Below are 26664 nucleotides of genomic sequence, written 5' to 3'. Positions count from 1 at the left end.
TATATACATCAATACTCACATATACTAGATTAAAACATATGTCGTTACTAATGAAGACACTAGTGAGACAGTCATTCACTCACTAACACACACATATACACACTCATCCACCCATACAGTCCTGCACATATGCTGCCTTCAAAACACATACAAACAGTGAGTCAGTCACCAACCCCTGCAGCCACTTATACACAAAGAGAAACACTGATACAAACATTTAAATATTTAAACAATACTCGCTAATATATGTATTCACTAAGATACACGTAATAAGCCAGTTACCCAACCAATTATTTTAAAAAAAAACATCCATTTACACACTTATTTAAACATTTATTCTTCCATCGACCTTTACAAATACATATATAAAACAAATTTATTTTTCAGAAAGACACACATTCACTGGATGGTGTCATCAGTGATGTCATGAGTGATGTCACTGACCATGTCATGAGTGATGTAATATGTGACGTCATCAGCAGTGCATTACAGGCGCGCAAGTTATAGTGAGTCCAACTAACTATAACGTGGGAATTTCAATGGTTTTATGTCAGTAAAATTTCCAGCTAACTATAAATGGTGTGAAATCTATGGTTTTGTCAGTGAATTTAATAGGTTTTTTAAATGCTAATTCCTAACTATAACTGGTGTGAAACCTATGGTTTTTTCAGTGAATATATATATATATAATAAATCCCAGTGTGCTGAAAGCACTACGCGCACTCGGTGGTAGAGATGCCCAAAGTTCTTTCATTTCTCAATAAACGTTACGCGTTTCGACACCAAAGTGTGTCTTGTTCACACGTTCAACGTGAAAGTCTTTGGACTCTAAAGATGGATTCATGGAACAAAATGCACTTTTCCATCCTGAATATTATTTCCTGTGGTTGGCTGATCCATCTTTGTTAGATTTTGATTCCATCTGTAAACCTGATCCTCGCTTGATGTCAGCCAGTGACCCACAGGATGAAAACAAATTTCTGCAAACCTTGTGAGCAGATGAAAGACAAAATTGTAATTCAAAGAGTGATACCTTAACTCTGAGATCTTTTGTCAAGACAATTTTTGCTTTGAAGACAATTTCCAGACACAGTATATATCAACACCTTACCAAACTGGTAGTTCAATGTCACCAGTTAAAGCATATTGAACCACACAACCAGAGAAGGAGCAGATGCATTTCATATCTTCTGTTTGTTCATTCAAATAATGCTACCCAGTCCTATAGTGTAGTAAATATCACAGTCCCAGATACTAAAGGGACCTTGTTAAGTTCCACATTCAATGTAAACAATAATCAGTTTAACGAAAGAGAAAAAAGACCTACTAGAACACAGGCGGCTAATAGCCAGTTTGAACTAACTCCAAGGTGTAGCTGTGTTGCTTGTTGTGAAGTTGCCATGTCTACCACTGTACTTGTAGAGAAAGATCTACAGTCTTCACAGGATATAATTAAATCTAAGATTCTTGAATTATGAGAGAATAAAATGTTTTAGACCCTTTTAAAAAACTATAACCCAGAGTTCAAGTGAGAATCTAAAACCCCTGTACACAACAACTTTTCCACCTCTATATTAGCCTCCTTAGAATTGGAGAATAAAACCTTGCGCTCTCTTTAGTGTTCCCCATCAGAGCTGGTCCAGCAATAGCGTGAATAATACTGTGGCTGATCACTAAGATTCCATTCAGAAAATACATAGTACCTTTTCTCACAGTGCAGTTAATGAAAGTATGTGTTTGAAGTCTGAATTTTCTAACTCTGCCTGTGTTTTGTCTTCTAGTGCTAAATTACATATGGACGCTACATCTGAGATGTGTCCCTCCACTTTTCAGGAACCCCAAATGCTAGGCAGAATACAAAACATCTCTTTGCCTTCTTTTCATGGTAATGAGGTGAGTTCTATCTCAGCGGTAACCCATTGACAGGCCATTGACATACAGACACATCCTGAACCGGTGACCCACATATTTCCTGATGTGACAATACTCTTGATTTAACTGCTGCGACTGAAGCCAACCTCCTCACTGAGAAGGAACAAAATCCTGACCCCTTGTTTGCCCTCTTGCCTTCAAGTATACCACATATAGATAAGGCAGGAAATAATATCACTCGGCTCTGATGCATCTGTAACACCTTGTAATATAGAGGAAATTGAAAAAAATTCCAAAACTGAGTAATCTCTGACCTGTTTCCTCTGACTAAGACATGTGAACTGCCAAATGGTAAAGAGAGTCTGGTCATGAGAGACTCTAAGATAAGCAGTATTCCTAGCCATCCCAAAGAAAGCGCTTCAGTATGTTTTAATGAGCCAAGGAACTGTGAACATTTCACTACTGACAAAAGGGAATCTACTGTTCACCGGCTATCGCCATTCTGAGAATTTAATTTCTGTCATCCTTGGGTCCCTCCGCCTTCAGCTTGTCAGTTTGCTGCATCTCCAGAGCCCTCAACTGGCCTGCTGCTTTCAGAGTCCTCAGCTAGCCTGCTATCTGAGCCTGACCCTGCAGCCATTAGTACCAGAGCCTCGATACTGCCTGCATTCAGAGTGCAAGCCCTCGGCTCACCTGCCAACTAAGTCAGATTCTCCAGCCTGTCTGACTTCAGAGCCAGAGCTTCCAGCCTGTCTGACTTCAGAGCCAGAACTTCCAGCCTGTCTGACTTCACAGCCAGAGCTTCCAACCTGTCTGACTTCACAGCCAGAGCTTCCTGCCTGCATGCCTTCCGAGCCAGAGCTTCTAGCCTGCTTGCTTTCCAAGCCAGAGCTTCAAGCCTGCCTGCCTTCTGAGCCAGAGCTTCCAGCCTGCCTGCCTGCCTTCTGAGCCACAGCTTCCAGCCTGCCTGCCTGCCTGCCTTCTGAGCCACAGCTTCTAGCCTGCCTGCCTGCATTCCGAGCTACAGCTTCCAGACTGCCTACCTGTCTTCTGAGCCAGAGCTTCCAGGCTGCCTGCCTTCCGAGCCAGAGCTTCCAGGCTGCTGGCCTTCTGAGCCAGAGCTTCCAGGTTGCCTACCTTCCGAGGTCTCAGTACGCATATGTTCAGTCTCTGAATCTCCAGCATCAGATACAAAACTCTCAACATGTAAACCTCCAGGGCCTGGGTCTCCTGCAAACCTGCTTCCAAAGTCTCCTGCATGTAAATATTCTGTATGTTCTCCTCTAGCGTCAGATCTTCAGGTCTGCTTCCTGTCACCTCCTTCGTGCTCAGCCAGTTTGCCTTTGACTTCTGGGCCTTCTACCAATCTGTTATCTGCTTTTGACCCTACAGTCAATTTGTCTTTGTTTTCATACTGCTACTCTAGCCTGCCATCATCAGAATTTCAATCACCTTTAATTCAGGCTTCAAAACCCGTGGTACTGAATTTAGACTGTTAACTGTTAATTTACAGCCTATTATCCTACCCTCCAGAACATCACAGTTTTCCTCCAGTCCTCTGGCATCTTTCACTACATCAGTGATGGAAATTGACTTTTTTCATTGGAGCAAAGGTTTTGAATCCGGTTCCAGATTCAGGGAGCCGATCGTCAGAGGGGGGAGTACTGTCGTGGTTCGTTGCCTGCACTCTTGTGCCCATCACCAGAGGGGTGTATAGTGTGACTTTCCTGTGTTCTAATAAGCTCCCAGATACTCCCCTTCATGCATATCCTGACTTCCAGCCATTTGGTCACTATTTGGGAATTGATATCCATTCCCAATCTATGCCGGGTTTTGTGAAAGCCAGCCTGTTCATGCTTGCAGCCAACCTGCTAATGTTTGACACTCTGTTACCTAGAATTCCCTGCTCACTGCTTCATCTCCACCTCTGCAGGCCTAGGAACTGAGCTCACCTGTGACTGGCTGCTGCTAGCCTGCTCACACTTGATATATGTTATTACTGTGAGCCCTTTTCATCCCCAGCTCCCTTCAGGCCAAGCTTGGTCATTGTAGCTGTGGACCAGTGAGACCGATCCTTGTTATCTGTGTTTCCTGAGCTTTGATATCCTTGTTTCCAGTGTTTCCTGAGCTTTTGATATCCTTGTTTCCAGTGTTTTCTGAGCTTTAGTTACTCCTTGTTCCTGAGCTACTGCTGTTTTCCTTGTTCCTGAATTAACAATGCTTGCAGTGCTACCTTGACTCAAACGCCTTGGCATTCCTTGTTCCTGAGCTGCAGCAGATTCCCATGTTCCTGCACTAGCGCTGCCTGCAGTGCTGCCTTGGTTTTTGAGCTTTTCCTCAATTCTTGTTCTTGTTCCAGCACAGCATTCACTGCTTCTTTGTTTTCTTGACACCTGATCCAGCACAAATATACTCTTGTAGCCTTCCCTTCTGTATGTCCTTTTCCAGTCCCTGCCTTCCTTCCTATTTCCTTGGTTCCTAGTTTGCTGTCTTTCTACCCTGCTGTTTTGCTACTATTACCTTGTATGATAGCTACTTGCTTTTTGCCAAGTGTGCCCTGTGATTTCCTTCTTTTCCTGTTAAGCACTCATCCTTGCTAGCTCCCTGTCTATTGTGCTTGTATTTAGTTCTACTCCCTTGTTGTTACTTCCTTGCGTGTTCCTGTTTGATCGCCAGGATCTGTGGCCATAGCTGACAACCTAGGTAGTGTTTCTTGTGCACTGTGAGTATTGTCTTTAATTGACATGTATAACATCACCATAGCCATCAGTGCCCTGACCCTGCATTTGCATGCAGATCCTATATGTGGGTATTTGCAGTCAGTAGCTGTAACAGCAATTGTGGGTGGGGAACTTACCAAGCTTCAGTCTTACCATGTGGAGCGCCCAAGTGCTTTACCCCACATTTCTTTTATTGTTACTGTTGTGGTGTTTGAGTATATATATATGTACATATGTCTGCACGTCCATCCTGGGTGTAGTTATTCTGAATGCTAATTTGCCTCTTAAATGCCCATTCTTTAAGCCTTAGCCATCTTGTTCACTTGTGCACTTCCTGTGTGACCCTGGGCAGTGCTGTACTCCTCTTTTTGTGTACGTTTTTTACCCAGTTCCCAGTTCTTGCCTAAGTCCCTGACTGTGTTCTGACATAGTCCCGGACAGTTCCTCACACCACCCTTACAAGAATATATGTGTTTCCCTCCGGTGGATTCCTCTAAACATAGGATTAATTATTTGTTTGTTTCTCGGCCTTTAGTACAGCATATTATACAATCTGAAATTGGTTGCATAGTAATTTCCTATCACGTTCCACTTACGTTGAACCTAGACTTTCTTCCACACATTTCTGGGAGTAGGAGATGGTGGTTCATTAATTCCCTTCTTCATGATACTAATTTTACTCACGCTTTTGAAGTGTTTGCCACTAGCTTTTTGTAATGACAATGAATCACCTCCTATTTCTTTCAGGATGGTGTGGGGCTATTTTAAAGCTGCTTCTAGAGATTTCATTATTTCTGTTGTGGCCCAAAAGAAGATATCAACTTCTGAAAAATTACTTGAAATTATGAACCATAACAAACAGTTTGGACACAAATATTTATCTAAATCTAAGGAATGTTTAGATGAATTAATTCAATCAAAATTCACTTTTAGCAAACACTCAACAGAAATTGTAATTCCTGTTTACTTAAATCTAGAGCTGCATGTTATGGAGGGCAAATAAGTCTGGGAAATTACTGGCTAAATATCTTAAAATAAAATAAAAATTTATTACAATTAATTCTATTTTGCCTTCATCTAATACTCTTGGTCATAAAAATGGCAATATTTGATCTCAATTTGCTAGTTATTTTAGTACTTTGTACACTCCAAAATCCACAATTTTCTCAAGAAGATATTTAACAATATTTAAATTCCATTACACCACCCTCTTCTAGAGATATTGATTTTGCTTGCCTAGATAATGATAATTCTCTTGAAGGTACTCTTTTTGCTGTGCGGTCACTTAAAAAAGGGAAAGCTCCAGGCCCAAATGGGCTTCCCATAGAAGTTTCTTTGCACTTTTCCAAATGTTTTACTCCGAAAACTATAAGATGTCTTGGCCTATACAAATACCTTGGTCTAACATCAAAAAACAAAGGAAACTTCAAAACATACAAGGAAGGAATAAAGAGGAAAGGACTTGCCTTGGCTAGGGGCCTCAGCGCACTCTTCAGAAACCTGACTGGGCCATCCTTCAGCCCCATCTTCGAAGTAGCCAGGGTGAAGATCATTTCAACTCTGGCATACGGAAGCAAAGCTGTTTTATGCAAAGGTTCAACTACTCTGAACAATACTGTTATTGAAACCTACAGGAGAATTTTCTAACTGCCCAGATACATGGCGTCCACCCAGATCAGACTAGAACTTGGCCTAGTCAAACAAACATTAGCCAGAAGAGCAGCTTTCATCAACTTGTGCTACAGAATCCAGTCAGTCGAAAGGGACACCATAAAATACACACCTGGCTCAAAATCAACAAACCCTGTTCAGCAGCCAGGAAATACCTTAAAGATTCCATTTATTAGCTCGGGCTATCTCAGTTGTGGTCGGCAATGCCCACTATTGAGTTGATTCGTGGACAACCAGCAAAATGTTAAAACAAATTTCATCCCTGGAGGACAAGGTTTCTCTGGAGAGCCGTGCCCATGCATGGATGGTCCTAAACAGTTACACACTGCTCAAACCACAACCATACTTGGGGGAAGCCTTCAGCAGCAGGATCAATGGAACATTCCTAAAACAATGACTTGGTGTCCTCCCTACACATGCAGCACCCTGGCTATGGGTTGCTGGAGAAGTTTCCTGCAGGCTGAATGGCCAACCAAAGGGAGATGAGACCCACACCTTTTGCCTCTGCAAGTCCACTCTAAACTAGCACTATCGCTGGCTCAGATTCTTCTGGAACCAGTTTGAGATCCGATCCTGCATCAATCAATGTTTGCATGTTAAAATTCTGGGGACCCTCTTGCAATCACCCAAACAGTAAAATATCTACAGGGAGTTGGCCAGGCCTTAAAGTAAGTACCTTATGAGTTTGCACAGCTCTTGCATCAGTGACAGCTTGTCTTCACCAGGGACCGGGCTGGAGCAGCTTGCCCTTTAAAACACTGAATATTTGAATCTCCGGTTGATACACAGTACTTTTGCACTAGTCATCATTTGCACCGGCCTCCCCCTGCACAGTGCACTTTTTTACAACTGCACCATATGAATCCCAATTGCTTTATCGAGAGCCAACTGTTAAATTTGTATTTAGTTATTATGTTCTCACAGGTCTCACTACCTCTTACTCACATAAAGTAGGATTCAATTTTACAGTAGGGACACTGATCCGTGAGCCTTGATTAGTTCTCATTTTTTACCATTTCAACTAATTCCATTGGTTACAGTATTTCATATTGTAGCTATTTTATTTAATTCTTAGAATCAAGCTTTCACAAATTGGATGACCCTAGAGCCAGTTCTGACATTTTACAGCCCTCCTAGCTCAGTGGGTATTAACCAATTGTGAATTGCACTTCTATTGTAAAGTTTGCACACATCATCATATTAGTTTACACCATATCCAGCACTCCAGCGTGATTTTCCTATTCTTGAAACGCTGATAGATGTTATCAAATCCTATCATTTACTTTCAGAAATTCCATGCTAAAATTGTTGTTTCGTTTAAAATGCTTATGTTGAAGTTGATTCATGATATTCAAGTCCATGGGAAAATCCACTTGCATTTTATACGGGTATGCATACTGAGGTTTGCCATACTTTTATGTCTTATTGCAGACATTTTTAATCATGTTGTTGGCTTTTAACGAACTTAATTGTGTAAGTAGAGTATTTTCTAAATCTGAACTACCAAAATTTGTTCCCTTTTACTTATTTAACATAGCCCAGAAGGGCTGGAAGTACTTTTCAAGATGCCCTAATTTGTCTTATCCCCAAGGAAAATAAAGTTCTTACGATGGATAAAAAACATAGGCCCATCTCTCTTGTTAATTTAGTTCATAAACTCTTTGTTAAAATTATTATTTTTTGTCTTGTGTCCATACTGCCTCAATTAATAAGTAGGAAACACTCTGGTTTTATTAAATGTGGCATCTCCGGGATAACGCTAGATTATTTTTCAATGTCTTAAGTAAGTCCAAAGCATGTAAGCAATCTTTCGCAGCTATTGCATAAGATGCTGAAAAAGCTTTCAATTGAGGTGTTAGGCCTTTTACTATCTCTACTTTCTCTTAGTGTGGCTCTGGTATGACATTCATAAATCTTATTTCTATGTACTTCTCCCCTAAGGCATCTCTCATGGGTAATGATCTTATTTCCTAACAATTTTCCTTATATTCTATTTAATCTCGACGTAGATCCTTTTCTAACCAAACTTTATCTATATCCAAATATTCACAGTTTTCAATATGGTGACAGACAAATAAATTGTTTTGCCTATGCAGATGACATTCTTTTACTTTTGCCACAACCTCAAACTTCTTTGCCTGCTTTTTTAACAGAAGTAATGTATTTCGCTTCTATCTCTAGGTATAAGGTAAATTCTGATAAATAGGACATTCTTCCTTTAAATAAATGTTATTATCATGCTGACTTCATTTATTCTAACTTTCACTGGAATCTAGATAAGATCAAATATTTTGTTCTTTGGTTTCATCCTGACATTGAAGACAGTCTCTACCAACATTAAACAGGTTCTTTCTTCTCTTAAATTTAAATTGAACCCTTGATTGTTATCCAGGCGGGTTGGTTGGATTCCATAAAGATGATGCTAGTTCCCATAATATTGTTTGCTTTATCTAACATTCCTATCAATATTCTTTCTTTGATTTTTTCAAAGGTATTTGCTCTTATCTAGCTTTCTGTGGAACAATAAGAAAGTGCGTATATCTCTCCAGAGACTATACATTTAGGAGGGGTTAATTTTCTAGATTTTTGTAGCTATCATGCTGCTTTCTTCCTCAAGCAACCTGCATTTTTACTCAATGAAACATTACTAACCAGTATTCCCTCTGGGTTGATATTGAATGTTTATTCATCTATCCTAATTCGAGAAATCCTTTCTTTTTCTCAAAAGCTTCTATCTATCTCCCTGTCTATTTCAAAGATTTCTTATAAACATGTGTGTCAAATGTTTTTTCCTCATAATAATTCTAAAACTAAATTCTTGCATTCTTCATTTTGGCCCAATAAACTGGTTAAATTAAACAAAAAAACTATTTTTGAAAGACTTGCCACATGAAAGGTCTGAAATGAATTCATCAACTTTTTCTAAATAATTATGACATCCAGAATCAGAGAAAAGACAGATGTGGAATATCAGTGGGAACGGGACTTAGGTGTTTCTTTCACCATTCTTTCATGGAATAAAATGGGGCTTAAAATACACAAATCTTCAAGAGCAGGTAATATTATTCAAACTCTTTTTTTCATTTATAATCAAAAAATTGTTACACCTTCCACCTTACATCTGTGCCACTTCTTCTCCTTCCTTTTGGTCCTATAGTACATCTCCCTCTGATGTTAAACATATGTTTTTTTACCGGGTCGCTGCATATCAATTCTGGCTGACTGTCTGGAAACAGATAAATAATACTTTTAATTTTGACTTCCTGTGACACATTTTCTGGACTCTTTAGCAAAACTGACCATTCCACATGATCCTCGAATTGAAGAAGTTCACAAACCACCATGATCTCTCTAGTACTTACCTTTTATCATATTTGATGATATTCCTCTAGGTTGTGTTTTTAACAATAATATCAATCAATCAACCAGAGTACTTGTAAAGCACGCTACTTACCTGTGAGGGTCTCAAGGCGCTGAGGGGAGGGGGTGCCGCTACTGCTCGAAGAGCCAGGTCTTGAGGAGTCTTCTGAAGGCGAGCAGGTCCTGGGTTTGCCGTAGGTGGGTAGGGAGGGTGTTCCTGTTCTTGGCGGCGAGGTAGGAGAAGGATCTGCCGCCGGAGGTTGTTTGTTGGATGGGGGGGACAGCGGCGAAGGCAAGGACGAGGCTGGCGGAGTGGAGCTGGTGGGTGGGGGTGTAGAAGCTGAGTCTGCTGTTGAAGTAGGCTGGTCCGGCATTGTGGAGTGATTTGTGTGCGTGGGTGAGGAGCTTAAAGTTGATTCTCTTGTCGGCAGGGAGCCAGTGTAAGTCTCTCAGGTGGGGGGTGATGTGGCTGCGGCAGGCGACGTTGAAGATCAGTCAGGTGTTGCCGTAGTCCAGTCTGCTGCTGACGAGGGCCTGTGTCACTGTTCTTCTTGTTTCGGTCGAGATCCACTTGTAGATCCTGCGGAGCATTCGGAGGGTGTTGTAGCAGGAGGAGGAGACGGCGCCGACCTGTTTAGACATGGAGAGGGAGGAGTTGAGGATGAATCCCAGGTTGCGTGCATGGTCGGTGGGTGTCGGTGCTGTTCCCAGTGTGGTCGGCCACCAGTGACTGTGCCAGGCTGAGGGGGTGGGTCCGGGGATGAGTACCTCTGTCTTGTCCGAGTTCAGCTTCAGACGGCTGTTCCTCATCCAGTCGGCGACGGCCTTCATTCTCTCGTGGAGGTTGGTTTTGGCAGTGTGCGGGTCCTTGGTGAGGGAAAGGATGAGCTGGGTGTTGTCGGCATAGGAGATGATGTGTAGGTCGTGCTGGCGGGCCACTTGTGCGAGGGGGGCCATGTAGACGTTGAACAGCGTCGGGCTGAGGGATGAGCTTTGCGGGTCGCCGCAGATGATGTCGGTGGCCTCGGATCAGAAGGGCGGGAGGCGGACGCTCTGGGGTCTGCTGGAGAGAAAGGACGTGGTCCAGTCAAGGGCCTTCACTTGGATTCCGGCTTCTAGGAGGCGTGTCTTTAGAGTGCGATAGCAGACCGTGTCAAAGGTGGCTGACTGGTCCAGGAGGATGAGGGCTGATGTTTCGCTGTTGTCTAGTTGGCGCCGGATGTCGTCTGTGGCGGCGATGAGGGCTGTCTCGGCACTGTGGTTGCGTCTGAGTCTGGACTGGGACGGGTCTAAGATGTTGTTGTCTTCCAGGTGGCGGGTCAGTTGCATGTTGATGATTTTCTTGATGACCTTCACCAGGAACGGGAGCAGGGAGATGGGCCGGAAGTTCTTGAGGTACTTGGGGTCCGACTTGGGCTTTTTGAGGAGGGCGTTGATTTTGGCGTGTTTCCAGCTTTCCAGGAATGTCACTGTTTCGAAGGAGATGTTGATGACCTTCCGTAGTTTGGTTGAGATGGCAGCGTCTGCTTTGTTGAAATTGTGGTGTGGGCACGGGTCTGACGGAGATCCTGAGTGGATGGAGTTCATGACCTTGCGTGTCTCGTTATCGTTGACTTTGGACCAGGAGGTCAGGCGGTTGGCGCTGGTGGTGTTCACAGGGGAGGTGGTGTCAGGCGTAGTCGGGACGGTCATGGTTTTGAAGCTGTCCTGGATGTCAGCGATCTTGAGTGGGGCGAGGGTGTTGGCGCAGTCCTCGATTCACTGTCTGATGTTGCGGGCTGCGATGTCTGGGTTGGTAGGGTCAGTGGGTGGGTTTTGGACGAGGGTGGTGATCAGCTGGTCTTCGGTGACTTTGCTCCAGCAGTGGTGAGGTAGCTGTTGGATGCGGTGGTGCATGGTTGGTTTGTTGAAGGTGAAATGGATGCAGTGGTGGTCGGTCCAGTGGAGTTTGATGGTATGTTCGAAGGCGACGTGGGTGTCTGTGGAGAAGATGGGGTCAAGCGTGTGGCCGGCGGCATGGGTGGGTGCAGTGATGACTTTTCTGAGGCCGTGGTTGGCGAGGTTGTCAATCAGGGTGGGGGAGTTGGCGTAGTTGTTGTTCTCGAGGTGGAAATTCTGGTCCGCGAGGAGGATGTAGTCTGTGGAGGCAAGTGCGTGGGTGCTGGTGAGGTCAGCGATGGAGTCGCTGAATTGGGCTTGGGGTCCGGGTGGTCTGTAGATGAGTGTTCCTATGAGGGTGGTGTTGGGGTCGGTGTGGATCTGGAAGTGCAGGTGTTCGGCGGTGTTGAGGGTGTTGTCTGCGTGGGTGGCGACCTTGAAGGTGGACTTGTGGACGATGGCTATTCCTCCTCCGATTCCGTTGGTGCGATCCCTGCTGGTGATCTTGTAGCCATCCGGGATGGCTATGGTGATGTCGGGCGCTGAGGAGTCGTTCCACCAGGTCTCGGTCAGAAAGGCCACGTCTGGGGTGGAGTTGTGGAGCAGATCCCAGAGCTCGACGGCATGTTTGCGTTCGGAGCAAGTGTTGAGAAGTATGCTGCGGAGGTGTTTGGGTCCAGTCCTTGGGGGTTTGGTGGTTTTGTCACAGGTGAAGCTGCAGGTGGCAGGAGAAAGGTCTGTGAGTCCGTTTCGTGCGGCTTGGAAGCAGGTGTGGTTTCAGCCGGCGTTGAGTGTGTGGAGGATGCTGGTGTTGAATATTGAATGCAGATATTTATGCAAGGATATTTTTCTTTCAATTATCTTATTGCTCTCTTTTTATCATAACATGCTGTAAGATTCTATCTTTTGTTTCATGTACTTTATTGATTGTACTTTAATAAATGCTAATAAATTGAATGCAAAAGGTTTTTGGATGGCAAGAAGAACTACAAACCCCTCAATGAGGACCCTTCTCCATCCCTAAGGAACAAAATTGGATAAATGGAGGAGGAAGCAGAATTGAATGCTTGTATCACCAAGAGGGAAGTGGATTTTCTGTGTACCAAGTAAGCTAGAATCCCCTACTTCTATATTTTGCCAAAAATCCATAAAACAAATTACCATCCCGGGCTGCCCCCTTGTGTCAGGTATCAATTCTCTATTGGAACCCCTATCATGCTACTGTGATTTCTTTCTAAAAGCGCTGGTTCAAAAAACATCCCCTTATCTAAAAGATACTAAAGATTTGTTGAAATTAGTGAGTAAAGTGGACTTCGGGCAAAAAAACACCTACTCGTTAGCCCAGTGGCGGCTGGTGACATTTGAAACTGGTGAGGTGTAAAACAATTGTCCTACTTCACTGTGGCGAGCAAGAATAGCGAGCGAGCCTAAACGACCTACAGGAGGGAAATTTTGAAAAAAGAGAAGGCAAATGGTGCATTTTCAAGCAAATTTGAGAGTGTGATACTATCCCGGAAGTGCTGCGCGTTTTCAGCCTCTGGCCTTTCAATATTTATATAGCAGCCCAGGTACTACACATCAGATGCAGCCTGATTTTAGCCAGTGACCCCCAACATTCAGGCCTGTACCCAGAAATCATCCCCACATGTGTCTAGAGCCAGTACACCCCCACCCCTTTTCTTCCCTATCTGCATCCAGTGAGTTACTCCCTTGGCAACTAGTCGCTCTCCTCCTGCCTAGTTCCTGAGCTGCAGGAATGACAACAAACACAGCAGAGGAGCCAGACTGCCTCTTTCTGAGCCACAGCAGACACTGCAAGCTGCTAGCAATATGCCCAGCCATCTTGCTATTTTGTCCTGCAGGGGCTTGCATTCAGGGATATTCTCCATGCTCATTTCCGAACTGCCGCTAAAGTTCCATCGTTTTGATCACCCAAACCTCAAAGAGAGAAGCAGTGTTCACTGCTCTGCTCTGTGATAAAACAGTACTTGAGAGGAGTAACGGCTACAGTGGGACCACAGAAATGGACTTATATCCCTTAAATAAGGAAAGGTCTGCAGAAGCTGTTTAATAGTCTGTCCATGTAATGGACGTACCCCAATCACAACGTGAGTCTGAGAGTCAACACCTTTCCAGTCACTGATTCCTCACAGTTAGACATAGATATCAATGGAAATGGGTACAGCTACAAAACATTGGCATTTCGCCTGCTTTGAGTAGATGATATGGTCAAATGAAAAACAGTCCCCACAGGAGGAATAGTGTGGGAACCTGTGTGAAAACAGAGATTCCCATCTAATACTCCCTATGTCTCAGGGGAAATCTTGGAATTGTCTGCTATTCCTTTACCTTTTGCAATGGGGGGGCCTCAAGTGTGACAATAGCTCTCCATAACAATCAGAACCACTCTCCAAGGCCCTCTCCAGACCACCCCACACTCATTGCCAGTCACAATTCTTGCTAAAGGGCTTACTAGCTACCCAATACGGTACAGCCGCTAATACGGTACAGCCGCTAATACACTCTGGGGTTTATTTACAAGAGCCTTGTACCGCCAGTGCGTCACTTCTAACATGGTATTAAGAGATGCACCAGTGGCACAAGGGGCTTGTAAATAAGCAGCTTCTGCACTTTTGCAAAATCCGCTAAAGTTAAGATTTAAGAATATAAATAGTTTACTTTACGAATATGAATGTACAATTATATATTTTTCTTGGTTGAAATTCCTGATTTCATGAAACATCAGCGATACATCACACCCTTTCAACTTATCAGCAATCATTTAAAATGAAGTGTGCTCATACAAATGAACAACACCTCATAAAACACTACTCCCTGGTCAGCATACTAGAAAATAAACCACACGCTCCAGTCTCGTTAAACAGTAGTATCGTAATGCAATGCCTGTTTTCCAATCAAACAAACTCACACCACTATCTCTCCATCGGCCATATTACATAAAGTGCACACTACATGTGCTAATTTAAGACACAGCTCGCTGCCACAGTTTTTCAAGTTTTCTCAAATAATTTAAGAATGTGTTACTTTTGAGTGGAAATGAAGAAACATTTGACAACATATCTAAACCAAACAACAGAACATAGAACAGTAACACACACAAAGCAACATAACAACACAATTAAAACATTATAAGACACAATACAAGAAAACAGTAAAAATAGCACCTTGGGGAATCTGATCCCATTACAATAATGAAGCACAAACATACAGCAGCACAAATAAGAACAGAATATGTCACCACCACAAACAAAATGTAATACACCAAATACACACAAGCATTCTTGCGCCAATCACCACCTTCAGAAACCTACTTTCATAATACATTCGTAACAGGTGTTTGCACCAAGCACGGCTTTAACTTCCGACCAAGGACTTCCGACCAAGGACATTAAATAGCGCATATAAGTAAGTAAGTAAGTAAAGTTTATTGATTGATTAATTAAAATCTTTACAAAAGACAATTGCTCCGTTAAAATAATAATAAATCATTAAAATTACATTTTTGAATAACAGTAAATCTTAAAATTGTGGATAATCCTTAAAAACTACTTAAAAAGCAAATTCACATGTTCAGAACTAGGGAATATATATAATCATTGTAGTTTCAAAATAGCATATTATTCCAATTTTTTCCATACAATTTTTAAAAATTTTGTCAGTGCAGAGTTAATGGGTAGATCATCAGAGCAAAGGCATCGAATCAAAGCTTGTCTACATGTCCTTATCCCTCTCTCGTTAGATAAATTTTTATAGCGCATATTAAAATGTTTGTGATCTTTGCTCCATATATTTTACCACAACTGCTTGCACTGGCCAAAATAACACTTCACATATACAACTGTTATCTGATTTCCCCCAACACTAAGTTTTTGTTGTAGTGGCTTTACAGTCTTTGCAGCAGGAAAATTGATTATCAGAATGAAGCGATTTTTAATGACTCCTACAATGTTTGTTAGGACTCAATCTTTGGCTTACTCTGCACTATTTAGAACCTGATGTGTTATTATTGCCAAACGCTTTTCAAATAATTCATGTCCACATCACTCCAGTAATGCTTTTCGCATATATCCCTCTTATAGACCATTATTATTAAAGTCCTTTCCCTCCAAGTAACTGATGCCAACTGCAGTTACTAACGGCGAAATAATCTCTAGAACCTACACGAGAAACATAACGGGAAAACTAAACAAAAACATAAATAGCCATACCGACTTTCCTCAGTGCTTCGAGAATCGAGAGGAGAAACATAGGCTTATGCCCTTGGTACTGTTCTTTTTGTGAGGTTTAATGTTGCAATGTGTAAGCTGTAGAATTAAATACTAGTGCCAACAGTATTTAATTTTAGAGCTTACACATTGCAACATTAAACCTCACAAAAAGAACAGAACAAAGGGCATAGGCCTATATTTCCTCTCTCGATTCTCGAGCAGATGGGAGGCATAGAGAATGGTGTAATTGTCAGTCGCCCGGTCGGGGGGAGGCATTTCATTTAATGATGAAATAAATACAAATAAACTTACCAGGCATCCCCGGCTCTGGTCCCACGTCGCATCATGTCTCCTCTCACAGTCACAAGACGTCACGTCAGTGGAACTAACTTCTCCCCACTCTTTTGCTTGAAATTGACTGGCAAATCAGAAGGTGACTGGATGAGACTCGGCTGTATCCTGGCATGTGACAGGGCATAGGGCGACTGAACGTCACCGCCCGAGCAGGATCCCATCTTCAGACTCCTTCATTACACTAGGTGTGCTGGTTATGACCTCAGAACACCCTTGTAGTAACAAAGAACTTTATACGAATTTGGAGTTCCCTCTTTAAAAAAAAAAAAATAGACAAACACAACATGCCTGGTGTACTATTTGTATTTTAATTCACCTGGAACCGCTTGGGTTCCAATAACATATCAGACCAAAAATGCCTTCAAACGGCCGGCGTTTCACCATTCTCTTTGAGGAGGTGAGGGTGAACTCACAGGAGGCACTCGCCTGCCCCAACCAATCAGAAGGCTTAATCCCTGCATCAACGTGCACCGCACATTCATGAATGAAAGATAAATCAGTCTTTTAAAACCTCCCTGGGCCGGAGACACAGCTTTGTGGAGATCCCTGAAGAAACTAATGAGTAGATAACTCAGCCGGCAGCTGACCTTGATGCAGGGAGTAACTAAAATGAAATACTGCTCGCTCAAGAAGCCACATGACAGGTACTACCTGTGCTGATACCATTTTCATTGTTTCTTTACCCGGATTAACATGTACAGAGCACTGCCTCCCACCGGAATCTATCAGCTAGATTCATCATTGTCCCGTTTTGCGAGTCCTTAATAGCGATTATTAAGGAATCGCTATTAAGGACTTGCAAAACAGGATTCATGTAGGAATCCCTGAATAAATTGCGATTCCTACACATTCCTTATATGCGATTGGCAAATTTCTAATCGCAAATAAGGAATAACTCCCCATTCATTGCTATGGGCCCAAAGGCCCATAGGAATGAATGGGGAGTTATTCCTTATTTGCGATTAGCAATTTGCTAATCGCAAATAAGGATGCGATTTCAAGGGTGCCAGGGGTGTCCAAAGGACACCCTGTAGCACCCCTGAAATGTAAATTTAGACTTATGTTGCGCACACACATGTCCAAAGGACATGTGTGTGTGTAACATACAACTGAGAAAAATGCACAAAAGTGCATATTTCTCAGTTTTTTCTATTTTCCACAAAGTCAGACTTCGCGGTAAATAGCGGCAAAAAATAGCGAAATCGCAATTTTTTAATGGTTCATGAATAGCATTTAAGGAATCTCAAATTGAGATTCCTTAAATGCGATCGCAATTTGAAAAATTGGAATTTTTTGCGATTTTTTAAATTGCGAGTTCATGACCCATTGATGAATTCCAAATGCCATTTTTGCGGGCGCAAACGGCTGAATTCTGCGATTCACACCGTTTGCGCCCACATAAATGCCTGATGAATCTAGCTGTATGTTACGAAAAAAATGTGTAACTTCATTCTTTCTCACACTTTGTAAAGTACATTCTGACAGTCTGCTGTGATATCACAACGCACCTTCCTTGCTTTATTCTGCCTTGTCACCTGATGTGCCGACACAATGTGATGTTTTACATCATTACAGTAGCAGCCGGCTATTTGACAGCCCAGTGGTACATTAGGTGCAATTAGAATACTTAAATCTTAGAATTTGGAGCCCTTCTTAAACAAACTGGAAGCCTCTCTATATTAGGCAACAGGCTTGTGTATGATTCATCTTGAATTCATTGCTCCATGCTAGACGACGCGAACACTACACTCATGGTCGCTTCTGTCAGTAGAGGATTCAACACTGGTCTGGGGCACACACATGGATGACAGCTATCCACCACAGGAGACCTTTTAACATCATCGATGCTCATGACGAGCTGAGCTCGTCATGAGGCACGGTGCTCCGGTGCTCATGGGGAGCTCAGCGCGGGAATAATTCCCCTGCTGTGCTGAGCGTACCACGGGAACGGGTGCAGCTGTGACAAGCTCAGCTCGTCATGAGCACCAGAGTGCCGTGCCTCATGACGAGCTGATCTCGTCATGAGCATGGGGGCACTGTGCGCACCGCCCCCCCCCCCCAGGCACAGGGGGGGATTTAACCCCCCAGCGAAGGGGTTAAATGTTTATAGTCATGTGATGTCTCCTTTTCTCTTGCAGAATTTATCTAATCTGATGGTGTAACTTGTAAATTATGCACTATACACACTCATGAACACCTTATGCTGTGCGCATAGTTCACGTGATTTCCAGGCTATTCAACCCTGAACCACAGGTCCTGAAGAAAGCCAATCAATTGGAAACTTATTGGCTGAAACAAGTAGACCACATCACTTGGATTATTTTAAAAAATCTTTTAGAGAAGTGTGAGACTATACTCTCTCATTCACATCCAAATAACTGGCTTCTAAGCCAACCCCAGGGACTGCACAATAAAGAATGTGGTACCCTGGAGGTAGTTTTACATTTTTCACTCTCGCTGTATCCACTTCTCACCAAAAAAAACACAACAAAAAAACAAACTCTGCTGGAATCAGGTGTCGAAGCACACCTAGGATACATTCGGCACCCCGGGTGGGAACCCTATGAAGAAGCATGCTACCAACTAGGTTGGTGGGTGAGGGTTATTTCATAAGCCAAATGGATTCCCTGCATATTTGTTGTTTTCTGATGACCTTGACCATTGGTTTAATAAAAGCTATAATTTGAGAGCGTTCTCTTTGTTAAATTCAATGTAAGGGGAGACAAACGAACCGCTCTCTTGCCTCCCCTCTCTCTCTTTTTATTAAATGCCAATAAACTGTAGTCCAAGAACAGTGGATAGAATAGCACTACTCCATCTAGGAAAAAGAAAATGGTTATTAAAGAAACGGTGGTGTTTTCAGAAAGCAGAATGTGATATACTAATATTTACATGTTCCCAAATCACAACCTGTGGCTTATGTTTTATTGAAGCAAACTAATTGCTCTCGCACCACGCTGTCCCTGGGAAATTGAAAGCCCGTTTCTCCTGGTTTTCTCTTCCGTGCTGCTCATTTGCAGCCTGGCGAAGAAACATAAACAAAGGTGGTATTTGTGTCTGTTCCCCAGAGACAAACGTCGAACTAAAGGGAAACACGCAGAAGGTAGAGACGCGCAGCTGCCTCACTCCCTGCCAGAAAGAGAGGCGAAAGGCACTGGCATCTCCGGCGAGCGCGCCGAGGTGTCCCGACAGAGCTGCGAGGGTTGGCGAGCGGGGTGCCAACTGGGCAACACATCCTCGCAGCTGGTTCTGTGCCAGGCAAAGCTCCTCTGAAGGGAGAAGCGCAAATACCTGGCACCAAACGGCTAATTCGATTAGCTTCTGAGGGAATATTCATGAGCAGTGGGCTTGGGCGAGTGGCACACACAGCCTGCAGCCACTCGGAAGAGGGGGGCACTCTCAGCTGTCACAGCAGTCACCTGGTACCTCTTGGCACAGAGGGGGGCGCACGAAGGAGGGACCTCCTCGAAAGAAAAGCTCTCCGGCACTTGGAGAGGCGAGGAAATGCTGTAGGTGTCTGCTCCCAACTGCTGTGGGTGTCTGCTCCCAACTGCTGGAGGAGTCCTCGCCTGCCACCGCCACCCTCCCGTGCACGGTCGGGACAGAGCGGGTGGCACTGAGCGGGGCAGCTGCGGGCACTGGAGAGAGTGTGTCGCACGCACATTTGGCAGCTGGAAAATAGCCACCGGCCCGGGTGGTGCTGAACCCGTGAGGAAGGAGGAACTCACAGGTAAGATGCAAACGCTTTCTTTTGTATCCCCTCTACTCCTTTGGCCACCCACCTGCTGCTTTGGGAGCACCGGCAGCTGGGTGTGCTTAGTCTGCCCGCGGCTTGTATTTGCATGTTTCTGTTCTTATGTACTGCAGGTGTTGGTAGTTTCTGACGTGCGAGGTGGGGCGGGGGCAGGTCGGCCTGTTTTGGTTTAATACAAATTGTGAAATAAACGGATGGACTCCTTTGCTCAGCGTGTCCCTGATCGTTCGCCTCCCTAACTTTCCCCAATGCTGCGTGCTATCGCCTTGAAGCCATTCAGTTTGGTGAACTGCGCTATGTCTGTGTCGATTCATATGTAGGAGAGGGCGGCTGGCACTGCAGCTTCGGCAGGGCTGCGAGTGAGCACGTCGTTTCCGCAACTAACGCGTTACACGACTTACTTTACTTTTTGGGCGTCAAACCAGATGGGTAAACTTTTCTTCAAGTTTTCACCGCCGCTGCCGCCTTTGCGTTGCAGGCTGGCGCCAAGTGCCTCCACCTGGCGAGAGTCCTACATAGCAGCTGGGGAGGCAACGGTAACGCAGATCACGGCCATCCACAAAGTGCTTTTCAATTCTCCAGTGTAAACTACACATGCAGCCAGCGTGCGCCTGATAGGACCACACACTGGGGCATCGGGGTAAATTGTAAACTCTGTTATAAATTGATGTGCAAGTCGACGTACTGCAACTAAGTCTGGCGTGCTTTATTAACAGTGGTTTCAAGTTTGTACATGTGACGTTTTCAGTACTACTGTCTTCTGACCCGAATTGATTAATTGTGCTGGTATTTAGTTGTAAAAGTACAAAATAACATAAACTGACTGACGTGGTTGCGAACTTGTTCATTTATATATCTTTACCTTCGCCATATGTCATAGTATGAGATATATGGTAAAGATATTATGCGCCCTAAAGCAAGTTAGGAAAATGGGACCCCTTTCCCTGCTATGGCAGTGAAAAACAGCCACTAACTGGGACGAGGTGGGGCCCTCTAGCCCTGGACCACGATGCCACTGCACCTGCTGCCTGCACTATTGATACCCCCCCCCCCCCCCCCCAATATGGTGTAAGCTGTCACATTCAATGTTATGCTATATGATATGGCATGTTGTGGTGTGGTTTGGTATGTTATGTATTGCATGGTTGGTGTGGAGTGGTGTATCATGGTGACTTAAGTTACTTTAAATGATGTTAGGGTATGTTATATATAGCAGGTACACCATGCAGTGGTCCAGGGGCCTGGTCTGTGCATAGGTTCTGGGGGCGCGGGGGGGGGGGGGGTGCATGATGCTCTTGGGTGTCAGATAAGACCCGCAGGAGAAGCTCTTACTGTTGGGACACACAACTGCCAAAGTGGACGAGGCTGCTCAGAGAATGGCGCCTTTCATCCTGGGAGCCGCCCCCTCCCACTCCTCTCCCCCCACGCATAATGCCCAGTGTGGAGGGGGTGGCGGTGGCGAAGGCCCATAATTGGCACCCAGCTTCGCAGCCAAGGCAGCTGATTCCCAGCGCAGTCAAGGGCGGCAGCCCCCTCTCCGAGCCCGGAGCCAGCCAGGGCAGCCCCTGCCAGCGCGGGCTCAACGCGCCGAAGAAAGACGCCATTGTGGGAAGTTGTGACTGGAATAATGAGCGCCCTAATTGTTCGCAGGTCCCCTGCGCGAGAGGACCCGGGGGCGACGAGCGAGAAACGGGGGAAACACGGAACATTCATTACCTATTACTGACGAATGTCGTTATCGTCCCTACTCTAATGCCCGGGCTATCCTCTCACAAGTAATGAAAGGGCGTCTTTGTAGACCCACACTCCCCTCAACACACCCTCCAAATTAGGCTTCTGTCCCAGCAAATGCAGGTGAGCTGCTGTGGGAATTGCGCCCCTGCCAATCCGTGCCAGTCTCAGCAGACGCTGGGCGAGACTCCTTGGCTTCACTTTCAGCTCATTCGTTCCAAGTTTTTACACCGCGCCCCCTGTTTACTCGCCACATCGTAATATCAGACAAACGTATATTTGGGAGAAAAGAAGACATGCGTTGTATTTTTTATTCCTCACAGTTCTGCCGCGTGAAGTGGGAAGTCGCCTTCTTGCTTCAAAGACCGCTATTTTGAATAAAAGACCCTCAATTTTATTTCTCAGAATTCTGCTCTATGAAGTGTGAACGTACGGTTGCGTCTCAGACGAGTATTAAAAAAAAAACCATACTTTATGCGTGCAAGGTAGGCACGGGCCATGCTTACCTGTCAGTACTTCCAAAGTAGCCGTGCGCAGCTTGCAAAAACACAAAGATTGGTGATCTTTAATCTCTACAGGGTTAAGATTCTTATATTCCCTTAGGTTTCGCTGCAGCTTTTTGGAAAGACCTGTTGAAGCAAGAGGTGCTTGTTAGATTCTCACTGATGATATCATGGCTGTGACAAGCTCCAAATTTACAGATTTAGTGAAGGTATGAATAACTTCAAAATGCACAGGGCCCGACTGAGTGAGACAGGAGATTGGCCAAGGCAGCAAAATAAGTGTCCCCCATCAGCGAATCAGATAGCTAAAAACAGTCGCCCAGATTTGCAAATCAAGGCGGTTTTGAACTTATAAGGAAATGCGGCATATATGTTTTGCAATGTATGGGAGGCATGTAGTTGTGCTTGCTGGAGTCAATGCTTGTAAAAATTGTAAAAAAAATTGTAAATTGATACTTGTATAGCGCACTACTCACCCGCAAGGGTCTCAAGGCGCTTGTACGAATACCGCTGTGGAACCCATCCTGGCTTTTCCTGTGAGGCGTCCACTCCTGGGCACTCCCAAGGTGCAGACCAGGCATCCCTCGCGTTGTGGGGGCCGTTGTGGAGATTATGCAAGCTATTGCCCAGAGTAGCAGAGTGGGACTCCATGATTGGAATAGGCACAGAGGCGAGAATAATCAGGTCCATGGAATTTTTGAAAACAGGCCCACAAATAGCTAAAACTGCCCCCTCACACATGCTGACGTGTTAGACCACCCTTCCAGCACTTGGGATTAAAAATCGGCCCGGGCACACCAAAACAAAGTGACCCACATTTGCATAAATATCATATGTTGGCTTTCTGTCCAGTTTTGCTCAGGCCCACTGTCCCCGCTCAATCTGCATACCTTAATGGGCCGGCCCAGCAAGAGAAAGGGAGTGACACCTCCGCCCGTTGGTAAAAGCGAGGTAATGGATGCCCATCTGCCTCCAGAAAAGCCACTCAGGCACCTCCTGGGCCACTGGACGCATCTGAACAACAGAGACACCCCCTAAATCGCTGCTCCCCGCTGCCCAAAAAAGCAGCCCACAGCTGGAACTCGGGTACCCGCCCCTCTGCCATTTCCCGAGTGCCCGCCTTACCATTCCGACCCTGCCTAAAGGCCATTCCGATCCTGGAAATGTACAACTTTCCATGCGTCGAGCCTCAAACTGAGCATTTGAAAGTAGGCATGTGTTTTAAGGAATATGCCCCCTTTGCTTTAGGTTTGCAGAGAAGTAAAACAAAGGGGCCGAGCGGTGTTGCGGAGCATGTAAAGTAGTTCTCCTGTAGTCCGCTTTTAAATACTGTATCTCGCTTTGTGTATTAACCAAAAACATCTAAAAAGGTAATTAGATGGGGCTATTCAGGGATAATTTAACTTCAATTAGTACAAATACAAAGGGCTTTGCCTTCTTTGCACTTTTAATGATCGTGGTTTGGGCGTTTCGTTGCTGAGTCACACAGGCACTAAGAGTGCATGAGTTCTGGCAATCCATACATATACCTTATAACTCGATAACCCTGGGCCCAATTCACAAAAGTAATCTGAGACAAAATCCTAACTTTACGACTTTCGGTATTCACAAAAGGTATTTAGTAGTACTTTACTACTAATAAATACCTTTTGTGAATACCGAAAGTCGTAAAGTTACAATTTTGTCCCAGTTTAGTAGTAGTAAAGTTAGGAATCCTAACTTTACTACTACTACATCCCTTTTGTGAATACCGAAAATTGTAAAGTTAGGATTTTGTCTCAGATTACTTTTGTGAATGGCCCCCTGAGTTACCTCACTATTTTAAATCCCGGTATTTAGCACCTGGCACCAGATCCGAGTCAAGTGTTTAGGCGACTTGCTGGATCAGGGGTTAAAATCGTTTTAAGATCTGCAGATAGAATTCTCTCTGCATCAAAATGAATTAATTAAATATCTGCAGATTAGAACTTTTTTACTGCCAGGATAATAATGCCACTGGTTCAGTCTGACTGTGCACATTTGATTGGTAGCCCTCATCAGTCTACTAATTCTCCTCAGGTGCAAGCAGGTGGTAAGTGGCTTGAGGGACGTCGACCGCCCACACTCAGGTAAAAGAAAAAGATGAAATGACCGAGCAAGTGAAATAAATTGTTGTTGCTGGTCTGTGCCGAACTGGTGTGAATCCCTGTTTTTGTTTGGGGAAAAGGAATCAGGGGAATGTGACATGAGGCCTCCTCAGCATTACGCATGTGTTAGCAGGTCGAAGTTTCATCGCCCTAAAGGCACAAGCCCAGCTTCCGACAACAAACTGGGGGCGTGGTGGGTGTTCATTTTCACAAATGAGTTTTCTTTTCAGGCGTTATTTACATGGCCCAGGGCGGGAATAAAACTGCGCAATTGAACTAAATGGCCAGAGGCAAGGCAAACTTTTACTAATAACAAAGGAGTGGGTGTGTTTCTCCTCCTTTGCCTGTCCAGGCAACTGCTGCTGTTTTTCAGGACTCAGATGTAATTGGTGGGCAGGGGCAGGGGAAGGGGCACAGCAGAGCTTCTTCCAGGTTAATTAACAGAGTCAGAGGTGTATTCATTCTTTAATTATTTATTTTGACAGTTTTTTAATAGAGTAAACATGACCCATGCAGGTATCAGAACGCTTTACACATTTACAGTGGACAGCATAATAATAACAATAAAATCATATTGGAATAAGAAAAATACAGGATAAAGCTAGCACCCATAAAAGGTAGGGTATGCGTTTAAAATGTTCAGAGAGCAGAGGGGATACATCAATAAAACCCAAAATATCATAGTCTAGAAAATGTAGGATTAGGCAGTGTCAAGAAACGGGAGGGTCGAGTCAGGACTGATAAGTCACAAACACTAAAGTCGCTGGTGAGAAGTAGTCATAAGTGAGATTGAAGAAAGAATGGTATCTTAGTATCTAGGGAAGAAATTTGTTCATAAGGAGAACTTTGACTTCTTTCCTGAAGGATGTAGTTGAGAGATTTATTCTGACTTCAGGGGGCAAGGCGTTCCCAATCCTCTGGGCAATCCCACAGAAAGATCGATTGTAAGTTTTCTACTTATAGAATCTCTTTGGTCTCAAGAGAAAGGTGTTGGAGCTTCTGGATGATCTGGAGCCAGCAGAAGGTTCAAGCTTCTGTGCAAGATACATAGGGGTTTTGAAGTAGAGGGCTGTATGTGTCATGCAGGGAATTTTTAGCTGGATTCTTGCTTCATATTGGAGCCAGTTGAGGGATTTCAGATCGGGGTGAGGTGGATATTTCTTTATGAGCCGGTGATGAGCCTTTCAGAAGCATTGAGTGAGGTCCTTAGAGGAGCCAGATTGGATCCAGGCACTCCAGAGAGGAGTGCACTTCCATACTTCAACCTGGGAATCATCAGAGCTTGCACTGCATTCCTGAATTCCTTCGGAGTAGGAAGGGTTTTAATTTTCTTAGAATGGTCATTTGGTGTTTCTCTCCTTTGGTGGCAGCACTGATGTGCTTCTGCATGTTAAAGTTCTTGTTGAGAATGAATCCCAGTGAACCCACTGAGTCAATGACCCTTGGAATGCAGTTGAGACCTGTTGGATGCTTCATCCATTCTTCAATGACAGGTGACTAGTTGGGTGGGGCGATTATGATGAATTTGATTTTTTTAGTGTATTTAGTTTGAGGTGATTGGATACTATCCAATTTTGAGATTTCTGTAGAGTTGTGTTGAGGAAACTGATGTCTTCTGGGGTGGCTAGTTTTAAGTATAGTTGGGTTTCATCAGCGTACGTGTGGTAGTGGATGTTGGATGAACTCAGAATTTCCGTTAGTGACTCCGCGAACAGGTTGAAGAGATTGAGCAAAATTGAGGTGCCCTGAGGGTCACCTAATGTGACTAACGTGGTCTATGATAGTGAGTGATTAACCTTGACTCATTGAGTCCTGTTTAGGAGGTAGGAGGTGAACAAGTTAAGGACTGTTAGTCTTAGCCTCGTATGGTGTTCCAAAAGTTCTAGTAGATTGTCAGACTTGACCCAATTTAATGTTGACGATAGGTAAAGGAGGATTAAAGGCTGGATTGGTTCTGATCCAGTATTTTTTTTAGTGCATCGTCCACTATGTGTGTCATAGCCGATTCAGTGATGTGCCCTGGATGGAAGCCAAATTGAAATTGGTCTAATTGGTGTAGTTTTTGTTACTTTTATTTCCAGTGCATATTCCACTTTAAAGAGACTTTATAGTTCACACTTTCACACACAAGTTGGCTGGATCCTACTAACTTAAATAGCACTGCAGCGCTATGCAATGCCAGTGATGAGGGATTTCTGTTTGTCCAGAAGACTTCATGCGCATGTGCAGGAACTTCACATTTCAAAGCTCAACTTCACAGTAAGTTTGTCTTCTGTCTTCTGTTCCATGTTGGCTGCACATAAGTATAAGACAATTACTCCTGCTAATTGCTGACTAATACATTTATGTGAGACAAATAACTACCCATTTGCTGGCATATTTGTACAAAGTGAAAATGGCAAACATTAGATTAATCCCTGCTTTCCCCTTAACCAAATTGTGTATTCTTAGGCAAATAGTTTATTT

The sequence above is a fragment of the Lissotriton vulgaris genome, chromosome 4_1 (genome assembly GCF_964263255.1).
Source record: "Lissotriton vulgaris chromosome 4_1, aLisVul1.2, whole genome shotgun sequence".
In the NCBI taxonomy this organism is placed as follows: domain Eukaryota; kingdom Metazoa; phylum Chordata; class Amphibia; order Caudata; family Salamandridae; genus Lissotriton; species Lissotriton vulgaris.
The sequence above is the reverse complement of the archived record's forward strand: the minus strand, read 5'-3'. Positions refer to the sequence as shown.